This window comes from Camellia sinensis, chromosome 6 (genome assembly GCF_055761805.1).
Source record: "Camellia sinensis isolate YWXY chromosome 6, ASM5576180v1, whole genome shotgun sequence".
In the NCBI taxonomy this organism is placed as follows: domain Eukaryota; kingdom Viridiplantae; phylum Streptophyta; class Magnoliopsida; order Ericales; family Theaceae; genus Camellia; species Camellia sinensis.
The window spans coordinates 31900447-31911209 of record NC_138966.1 but is presented as its reverse complement, the minus strand read 5'-3'; positions in this window follow the sequence as shown (position 1 = coordinate 31911209).

The window sequence follows — 10763 nt, the reverse complement described above, 5'->3', positions numbered from 1 at the left end:
TTCAGCCTCAACACACAACTTATGCATTCCCAGATGACCTCTCTTGTACAGTTTTCCTCCGCAGATGATGAATTGGGCAGCCATTCTTCGAATTGCCCTCTTGTCTTTGGCATTTTCCCCTGGTGGATACGCTTCTTTCTCCAAGAAGTTCTAGACATCGTATTACCAGGGGTTCTCATCTTGAACCTCTTCTATGGAAGCAATTGACTCGTAGGCCGGTGCAAACTTCTGGTCAATGATAGTCGGACGCATCCGGACTCCGAAAGGGATGTCTATCATGGAAGATAGAGTTACTAGTGAATCTGCGAACCTGTTGTTTTCTCTTAGTAGATGAGCGAAGTTCGGCTTCTCAAACCGAGGAATCAGCAAGTCCAAGGTCTGGTAGTACATTCTTATCTTTTCTTCTTTGACTTTCCAATCTCCCTTAGCTTGGGATACAACAAGGTTCGAGTCCCCGATGACGTCCAACCGTTTTGCCCCTAGTTCTAGGGCTATTTCTAAACCAGCAATGCATGCTTCATACTCTGCTTCGTTGTTCGAGACTTTGAACCGGAGTTTAAATGCTAGAGGGATACGGGAATTATCGAGTGCTATCAGCAACACCCCTATCCCATACCCATACTGGTTTGATGCTCCGTCAAAATGCATCGTCCAAAACTCATATTCGATATGCAAAATGGTCTCGTCTGGGAATAAGTACTCAACTACTTCATCCCCCTCAACTGGGTGATCGATTAGGAACTCCGCTACTGCTCTCCCTTTTACTGACTTGCAAGTCACATACTTCAAATCGAATTCAGAAAGTAGAAGCAAGCAACGAGCTAGCCTACCCGTAAGTGCCGGTTTCTCGAAGAGATATTTAATAGGATCTAATCTTGAAACCAACATTACAGAGTGAGCTAACAGGTAGTGCCGCAACTTCCTGGTAGCCAATACCAAGGCTAAGAAAGCCTTTTCCAGCGAAGTGTAACGGGTTTCGTAATCCAGCATCTTCTTGCTCAGGTAATAGATAGCTCTCTCCACCTTGTCCTCTGATTCCTGCGCAAGCATGCAGCCCATCGTAGTTTCAGTCACTGAAAGGTACAAAATCAACGGTTTTCCCGGCTCAGGCGGTGACAACACGGGTGGGTTCTGTAAGTATTCCTTGATCTGTTCAAAAATAACTTGGCATCGGCCGTCCCATTAAAACTTATTTCCTTTCTTTAGGAGACCAAAAAGTGGTTCACAAGTCAAGATTAATTTTGAGATAAACCATCTTATGAATTGCACTTTACCCAGAAAGCCCCTCACCTCCTTTTCAGTCCTTAGTGGTGGCATTTCTAAGATGGCCTTGATTTTGGAAGGGTCGACCTCGATACCTCTCTGTGTAATCAAGAACCCCAGCATTTTCCTTGCTGTAACACCAAACGTACACTTCTGAGGATTCAGCCATAACCGAAATTCTCTGATCCTTTGAAAAAACTTTTGCAAGGCAGTGTAGTGGCCCTCTCTTTCTTTAGACTTGACAATCATGTTGTCCACGTACACCTCAACCTCTTTATGGATCATGTCATGCAATATCGCGGTTGCGGCCCGTTGATATGTAGCTCCAGCGTTCTTCAACCCATATGGCATCACCCTATAGTAGTAAGTCCCCCACGGAGTGGTGAAAACAGTCTTCTCTAGGTCTTCAAGTGCCATAACTATCTGATTGTAGCCTGAGAATCCATCCATGAACGAAAGCAAAGCATGCCCCGCTGTGAAGTCTACTAACTCGTTGATATGCGGCAAAGGAAAGTCGTCCTTCGGACTAGCTCTATTCAAATCCCTGAAATCCACGCATACCCGGATCCTGCCATCCTTCTTCGGCACCAGAACGATGTTGGCCAACCAAGTTGGGTACTCAGATACTAGCAGGAACCCTGCGTCAATTTGCTTGGTGACCTCTTCTTTAATTTTGAGAGCCTAGTCCGGGTGGATCCTTCTGAGTTTCTGTTTAATGGGTCGGGCCTCTGGGTCAAGAGGGACCCGGTGCTGTACAACCTCAGGATCGATTCCAGGCATGTCTTTGTACGACCACGCGAAAACATCTTTGAAATCTTTTAATAAAGAGACTAAGCGCTCGCGCTAGTCCGAAGACAACGTGGACCCGATCTGGACCAGCCGCGGGTCCTCCTTAGTACCCACATTAACTGTAGTGATTTCATCAACCAAGGGTTTAACAAATCTCTCCCACTCTTGATCAATTCGACATTGTAAAACTAGAGGAATTTCTTCCTCATCGTTTTCATCAAAATTTTGAAAGTCCTGATTAATACAATAAATTAAAGGCTCAGAAACCACATCCATTCCATTCTCATTAAGCACATCCAAATCATCCGATTCCTCTGTTACAACAGACTCAAAAGAGAAAGAAAAAGACGACCTAGACAGGACTGTGGTATTCGGGTTATCACCCCCAGGATTATCGGACTCGGACTTAGACTCAGATGAGCTGGAACCTGATTCTGACTCCACAGACTCGGTGGAATCAGATTCCGACTCACTACCTGACCCGGTGCTGCTTGACAAAAATCCCTCATCGTACTGCCAGATGAGAGAGGGTGCGATGGATGTATCCAAAATACTTGTAGGTAGGCTCGCAGCTGTTTCATTCCCAATCATGGATACCGAGAAGTTATCCCCCAAGCACTTCTGTACGATCGGAGGATCTGAAAGTAGACAAGCCAGTGCTACCCCCATTTCAATTTCAGCGCCCTCGGAATCCACATTTTTACACTGCTCAACCTCAGCTGATGGGTCTGTCTGCTCCTCGACAACATCATCCCCGGATAACTGTAGGTCAAAGAAGATCTCAAAACCTGGCACGCGCTTCCTCTTCGCATTCAACCATGGCTCTGGGAAGTCGCAGAATGGAAAATCCTTCCCCTCCCGAACGAAGCGTCCGTTTAGGGTACCCTGAATGGGTCGGTGCATTAACTCATATGGATTTCCTGCCTGCTTTGCTCTGGCTCTTCCAACCATTTCCTTGCATTTCCAGCCATTTCCTTGCCTTTCCTCACCCAGTTCTCTTTGGTGGGCAGATAACCTAAGCCAAAGGTATGCCGGTTGTACGGCACTTCGGCCGATACTGCGATGCCTTTCCGGCCACTCTTTTCCAATCCCATCCTGGGAATGTGTTGAAGCTTGTTCATGAGGTATATTGATTGTGCGCTGACATACACCCCCTCATCAACAGCCAAGATGTTTTACACGAGTCGAGCCTCAGCCAGAGTAAACCCCGATAAGAATATATCCTCCGTGCCGTGCTCGATTTCCAAGACTGGTGTAGACACCTCTGGCGGCGGATGGATTGATGAATTTCCAAAAACTATAGCTACCCCCTTCCCGTGAGGGTATTTCAACATTTGGTGCAAGGTGGAAGAAACTGCCTTTACCTGGTGCAACCACGGTCGCCCCAAAAGTAGGTTAAAGGTTGCGGGAACGTCCAAGACATGGAAATCGATCTCGTGTTGTCCTGGACCAACCTGGGTCTGAATTTTGACAGTCCCCATCACCTCTCTGCTTGTGTTATCATACGCCCGAAACACCTGGGCAGTTGGCACGAAGTCCGCAGGCTTCAACCCGATTGCATATGCCATCCTCGACGGGCACACATTAATGGCAGATCCCGTGTTGACAAGAACCACCGATACCCATTTACCTCTACATTCCACAGAGATATAGAGAGGTTTGTTGTGATTTACGCCCTTAGGCGGTAGTTCTTTGTCAGAAAAGGTCAACGTCGGGGAACCTCCTCCCGGAAAAACCAATCCAACTAGCTGCTCTGGCGTGGTGTCTATCGAGAGTTTGGCCTTGTCCATGGCTGAAAGGACGCCCTGTCTATGTACTCGAGAAGCCATAAGCAGTCCCCAGATGGAGATGTCTGCTTGTATCTTTTTCAACTGTTTCAACACAACCTCATCTTCGAGTTGCTTCTCTTTCTGTTTCTTTGCCTCCTTGTCCTTCCCGGACGCTTCTAGTTAATCTAGATGCGAGGGCTTGAAATACCGCCCGCTCTTGGTCATATGATCGACTTCGCCGATGTACCGGGTATCATCAGGTTGATTGCTCCCCCAATCCTTATCCATGTGGGCAAGACATAGATCATCGTCTTCCCACCACATTCCATCGGCAGCCAATAGACACCTGTCCGGCTCCGTTACAAAAATCTCTGTGCCTGCAGCACCTTGTGTTCCTGTACTCGTAGTACATTTTGTTCTTGTGCACACAGCACTCTCAACCCCCATAGGAGCTTTAGCCTTTCTGGCTCTTTCGGAATCTTCGATCCCTTCTTGTTCTAATTGCTTCAACACAGCCTGCTCAACATTTCCTGCATTCACAATGCCCAAGTCCCGAGCAAAATTCTTAGCACCGGCGCTCTCCAGCGATGCATTCTGATCTCCGGCCCTTCCGGCCACAACTGATGTACTTGTCCCTGATGGGCCCTATTTCGGTTGAGATTCTTCAACAACGTCTGGTTGGTCATCAAGCCACCCGGTAACTTCTGCTGATTCCTCAAAATCAAACCATTTGACTGCCATGTCTCCTGGATCTTGTTCGTTGAAAAACTGGAGGTTAGCAAAGTCCCCTTCCAGAGTTGCTAAGTCATCCTGCCTCTGATCAAATCCGTTCCCTCATATTACACAAATCTCTGCCCCTGCTGGCAATTCAAAGTTTGGCCTAGCCTGGCCCACTAATGCAATATAGCCATTCGGATTGTATACCTCCTCAGCAAAGCTCACAACTTCCTAAAACTCTGACACAACAATCCCATTCTCCTCCGAAGTCATCCCTATTCTGTCTTCGACAGTCACCACCATTGGTTCAGGTTAGGTTCGAGAGATGTCCAACATGCACAAGTCAGTGCTGTCGGGAATGAACACCTCCGACTTAGGTAGGTGAGAAGGAGTGGTATAGATGCTAGGATCGTAAGACACGACCCCAGTCTGGATAAAGTTGATGTGTTTGGGAGGTGGAGCTTGGTTGTGTGGAGAGAGAGGGTTGGTTGTGACATTGGGTTTCTCTGGAGGCATAATCACCTGTTTGTCAATGAGATCTTGAATCTCATGACGCAATCTAAAACACTGGTCGGTGTCATGACCATGTTGTTGGTGATATGCGCAATATTTGGCTGGGTTATGGGAGGGAGGAAGTGGATTTGGCAATGGCCGCAGCTCCAGAGGCTTCAAGTGCCCTTTTCCTGATTAATACCCCCAGAGCTTTGGACAGGGGCATATATAATGGAGTGAAGGTTTTTTGGCCTCGAGGTTGGTATTTGGTTGTGAAAAATCTAGAAATCCCCTAGATGTTGATTTGTGATTATGTATCAATTTTAAGCAGAATATAACAATCCCAATCAAACAATCAAATAATCAAGACAAAGAGACACAGCGATTTAACGTGGAAAAAACCACAATTGGACACCTCCAACTGTGATCAAAAAACCACGGGCAACAGCCACAAGACAATCCACTAAGAAGAATTAAAGGAATTACACAGGAATACTCTCAATTACCTAGCGAATCCACAACGCCTAATTGAACCAACCTTTATGTGCCTCTTCCAACCCCATCTTCACCACGGAATTGTCTTTCTGATGAGCCACTCCGGATTCCACCAAAGCTTCAGGCTCGAATTCTTCAGAATCCACAACTGAAGAATAACTCTCTCTTTTGTGTATAACAAACAAGCCTTTGATGTGCTCTCTTTAGATCATGAGTTGAATACTCAATCAAAACATCAAAGAAAACTCCCAAAGTATCCCCAGATATAAACCCTAGAAACCAAAAAGAAGATCTGGAGAAGTTATCCTAAAATCTGACCCAACACGCGAATTTATAGAATCTGTCCCGCGATCTCCGCTCGAGCTCAACACAGCCCGCTCGAGCGGACTGACCAAAAACTGCGTGCGAACAAACTGAGATGCGCTCGAGCGTAGGAGCATCCGCTCGAGCGTAAAATCACACCTTCCAGTATTTTTACAGGCGACTGCAGAGATGCTGAGAGCTTCCAATCCCCGCTCGAGCGTCACTTTCCTCGCTCGAGCGGGAAGGCCAAAAATGAAAAAACTGGAAAAATATAACATGATCGGACAGGCAACTTCGAATGCATTTTGCTCTTTGTCATTGTCAATCAAGCCCTGCTTCAAGGCATCCTCGATCTGTACTCCCATCTCATGCAGATCTGAAAAGGTATGGAAGGGAAGCACGATCATTTTCTGCATCAGTTTGGGTTGGAGGTTGCGCATAACCATCCGTATTTGATCCTTATCCGTCAGCCTTATGGTCATTATTGAGGCCTTGGCCCTCCAGCGGGTTACGAATTCAAAGAAACTCTCATTAGGCTCCTGCCTTGTTGTCTCGAGATCACGGGTTGTAATCTCGATTTGCGTGTTATAAGAGTACTGTGCAATGAAAGCCTCGGCCATCTCATCCCAGTTCCGCTTGACATCGTCTTCTAATTTTGCGTACCAGATGGCCGCCACACCCGACAAGGTCCGGCCAAACAATGAAAGCTTCTGTAGTCTGCTGAGGCCCATCGGCCTTAGTATGTCTGAAAACAAACGTAAATGCATGATGGGATCCCTGGACTCGTCAAAGCGGTCGATTTGTGGCATCTTGAACCGATCTGGCAGCGTCATAGCCGCGTCGGTATACCCATCCTCAATGTCTGGGATGGACTTTACCCCTTGGGATTTCTTGAACAACTTTTTAAGCTTGCTCAACTTCAATGTTGTAGGGTCCACCTCGAACTCAAAGAGAGAGTTCGGTTGATTGATAGGCGTAAGTGCCTTGGATAGTTGAGGTAGAATCGGGGGCGGAGCCGGCCCCGTTGGGATGTCTGTATCCTCCTGGATATTCTGGACATTTGGTGTCTCCCCGAGTAGTGGGACCCTTGGTGGGAGAGGAGCTTGATGTGAGGTTGATGCTCCGGCTTGCTGCTGCAGCCGGGTAATTAGCTCTGCCTGCTGGGTCATGACCACAGCCTGCTGTTTGGCAAATTCCGCTTGACGAGCAGCGTCCTTCTGCATGAGTTTCATACTTTCTTGGAGTTGACACATCATTTCCTCCATCCTTGCCATGTTCGGCTGTTCTAGCTAACTGACTGGTATATCTATCTCTGTGGTAAAAATTAAAGCCTCAGCATGACTGTCCATTGATGGGGTAAACCACTGTTCTGGCAACCTTTGCTCGGATACACTGCATCTTCTTGACCTCCGTCTGATAACTAGGGGTAAGGAATAAAGCACCGGTTGTCCGTCGACCAGATCCTCAGATCGATTGAGTCGGCGACCTCCAGTCCAGAGTGCTTGGGGAATATCTGCTTGGTTTGAAGCAATTGTGTTAAACTCCCCCTAGCAAAAAAATAAATAAAGCAATAATAAGGAAATAAACAACCAGACAAACGGACAGCATAACAGCGTAAATAAACACACAACACACAGTTGATAAGCAGAATAGACTGTTCTCAAACATTGATCATCGTTCCCAAATCACTACCTCCAAAACTGAATCTGATACCCACAGATAACTGATTCCCAAAATACTGAACTGGTGCCCGCAGGCCTGATACCCAAACTTGTAAACTGATACATGTATTCCTGTAGAGACGCACTCTAAAAGCACATAGCAAACAAGTGAGAGCCAAAACACCCCTATGTTGGGATAAGGTTTCCCTGTCCTATTTTGTCAGGGGCTAGGGTTTCACTACGCACGCAGCGGTTTTAAACAACCTATAATCAAGTAAGCAACCTGCCCTAGCTTGGAATGGTCACTATGGATTCCGAATATGCACTAGGTCGAATGGTCAAAAAGGGTGCCCCGGTAACAACCGGGGTTTGTGTTCCCATCGTGGCAGAGCCTGTAACCGGTCAGCCTTATGGCACGCTTCTCAAAGCGAGCCTCCGACAAACCGTTCAGGAATAACAGATGGCAAACACAGTGTCCTAGGCGCACCAATGCACATGCAATGCAAAGAAACACATAAGTGTAGTCAAAATAAGATATCATGAGTTCGAGTCAAGTTCTCTAACTCCCCAGCAGAGTCGCTGGAAACTGTAGACGTCCCCGAACGTCCCGGGAGGGAATCCCGTTTTGTTCATTAGGGCTTACTACAGTTTGGACACAATTTCACGGTCCTATATCTAATCTCGCAGAGTGCAATGCAAGACCGATGAATCATCAAAGAGTCTAAATCCGGCAAATCGTTTTGAAAAATTAATTTTTAGAAAGAAGTGCCAAACATGGACTACTTTGCCAGATACAGAGTTGCCACCTAAATATTTTATTTTGGGGAATTTAGGAAACCCTGACTTGTGCCTAAGGCCACGTGTCCATCATCACCAAAGTTGCCTCGGCTCGGGAACTTGGGTACGATTGGGGAAGGTCACTTCGTGAGCATCCCCGCTCGCCCGATCAAAGATCGGCCTCTACTAACCATGATATCGAGTTTTGAAAACATTATGTGCTCTTATTCTGGTTATTAGCCTAGAATTACTATGTGATGCGCACAACATACAAGTATAGACTGGATAGTTTGAGTTGGAACAAAACATTTCATGTTTGTTTATTTGAAAGATGGTTTGATGGTGCTACTCGCAAGTAGGCTAAAACGTGGATTTTCCACCTTCAAGTGGGCTTAAGAAAACATGATTTTTCCACTCTCAAGTGGGCTTAAAACTCTCAATTGGTGAATTGTTCCAATTCAAATAACCCAACCTTCACGCACAGGCATTCGGGCAGTTATATCACATAAGCAAATAGCGTCATGGTAAGCGTGCTATCATGGCAGTCACTCACACGCATGCAAGGATGCTAAAGCATAAACACTTACCGAGTACTCCAAGCCAAAGAAAGAAGCTAATTAGAAATCATGCATGAATCCTAACTATGCTGAAATGCCTAATGCAACACATGTAAAAATGCAACTAAGATAGGCTTGACTATTCTAAAATGGCATATGAAATGCAACAATTGATACACGTATTCAACTCGGAATTGAAATACAATGCAGTTAGTATGATGCGCCGAGCCCGGTGCATGCAAGACAGATAAATGGATGCAAACATGCGAGCATAAGTATGCTAATTGAAACGTGCCCTAAACTAACCATCATAAGCTAGTAAATAAAAAAGAGAAAGACGTGGGGTTGGAAGACATGCATCATATACACACGCACACTTATTACAACATTGCCCTCCTCGGAGGGTCCGAATGTATAGTACAAAATAAACTAGCTAATTTAAGCTAATTAAACTAATTATTACACAACATTAATTAATTAACAAATTAACTAAGTAAGTAAGGAAACTAGCATGTAAATTAAACAAAATGGACTACTTTAGCTCTATTCCGGATGATAGGGATGCATGCATGCTCAAGTCGTCTTGTCGGGAAATCCATCGCGATGCCCCGATTTGCCTCTGTTTACAACTGGTCCTAGAACATTGTACAAAGTTCCAGAAGGCTGCTGACCAGTTTTTGCTGCTGGTTTCCTGTTTTATTGCAACAGAGAGCGAGAAAGGGGCATGGTAAAGTATTTTCAACATATGTGTGCATGACCACTCTCTCCATCATTACACAAGCTCCAGGGAGTGTAGTCCTCAATCCTCGTGCCACTAATCACGCATCTCGATGCATGATGGCCGAGGAGTCGGATTGCACGACTCGATGTAAAATGAATGCACATATAAACAGAACAAGGCCTAAACTCCATCATGGGTAATCCAGAGTCTCGGTGATCGAGAATCGAGGCACGTTTCGTCACTTGGAGTACGAAACATCCCTCATTTCCCGTGTTTGGGCTAAACCTTATTCCAAACACAATGCAATATACATGGCATACACAATACGACTAGCATGCAACCCTAAATGCAATGCAACCTAATCATGCTAGCATGCGAGGGATGATATGCAAACGTGCAACTAGCATACACAATGCTATGAACTAAGAATGACATACTCAATGCACATGAACTATATGGCATATGCAATGCACATACGAAGATGGACATGAACGAAGACGTGAACAAGGCATACACAATGCGACGATCAAGCATGTGACAACATGGATATGGCATACATAATGCAAGATGGACTTAAACTAAAATGAATGGGCCTCAGCCACACTCAAATCAGTGGCCATACATGATGAAAATGAAGCAACAACACATATGCAAACATGCACAAATGCAAGGGACCAAACCTAAGGCACAAAGTGCAACTCCACCAAAGCATGGCAAGCATGAATTATGGCATACAATCACATATTTTCCAGCTCTGAAATGACATGCAAGATGGTCCCAAATCATGCAAACACCTCATACAATGCATGCTAGATAGCCCAAATACCGAAACTAGTGAAGTGGATTACACTATAAGCATGCAAAGCAATACTCAAATGGCCAAATCAGCCCCAAACAGTCCCTATGAAGGCCAAAACAGTAGCAATTATGGACTAAAATGATGGCTCGCAAAGCATGGAAATGAAACTTATGCAATGGTCCAAAAATGAGGTATTCATGCATAACTCTCAAACACATATAAAGACTGGAAAACATGGGAATATGGCCTACATATAAGCTCTAAAATATGATTCACAATGATGCCAAAACATGAAAACACCTCAAAATACGCATGCAATAGGCTTCAAAACTCAAAGCTAGGCAAGGGTATTGAGCTACAACCATGCATAGAAAACATTATTCGACCATGAGGTCCAAAAACAGAGCTAAGGAAGTCCAA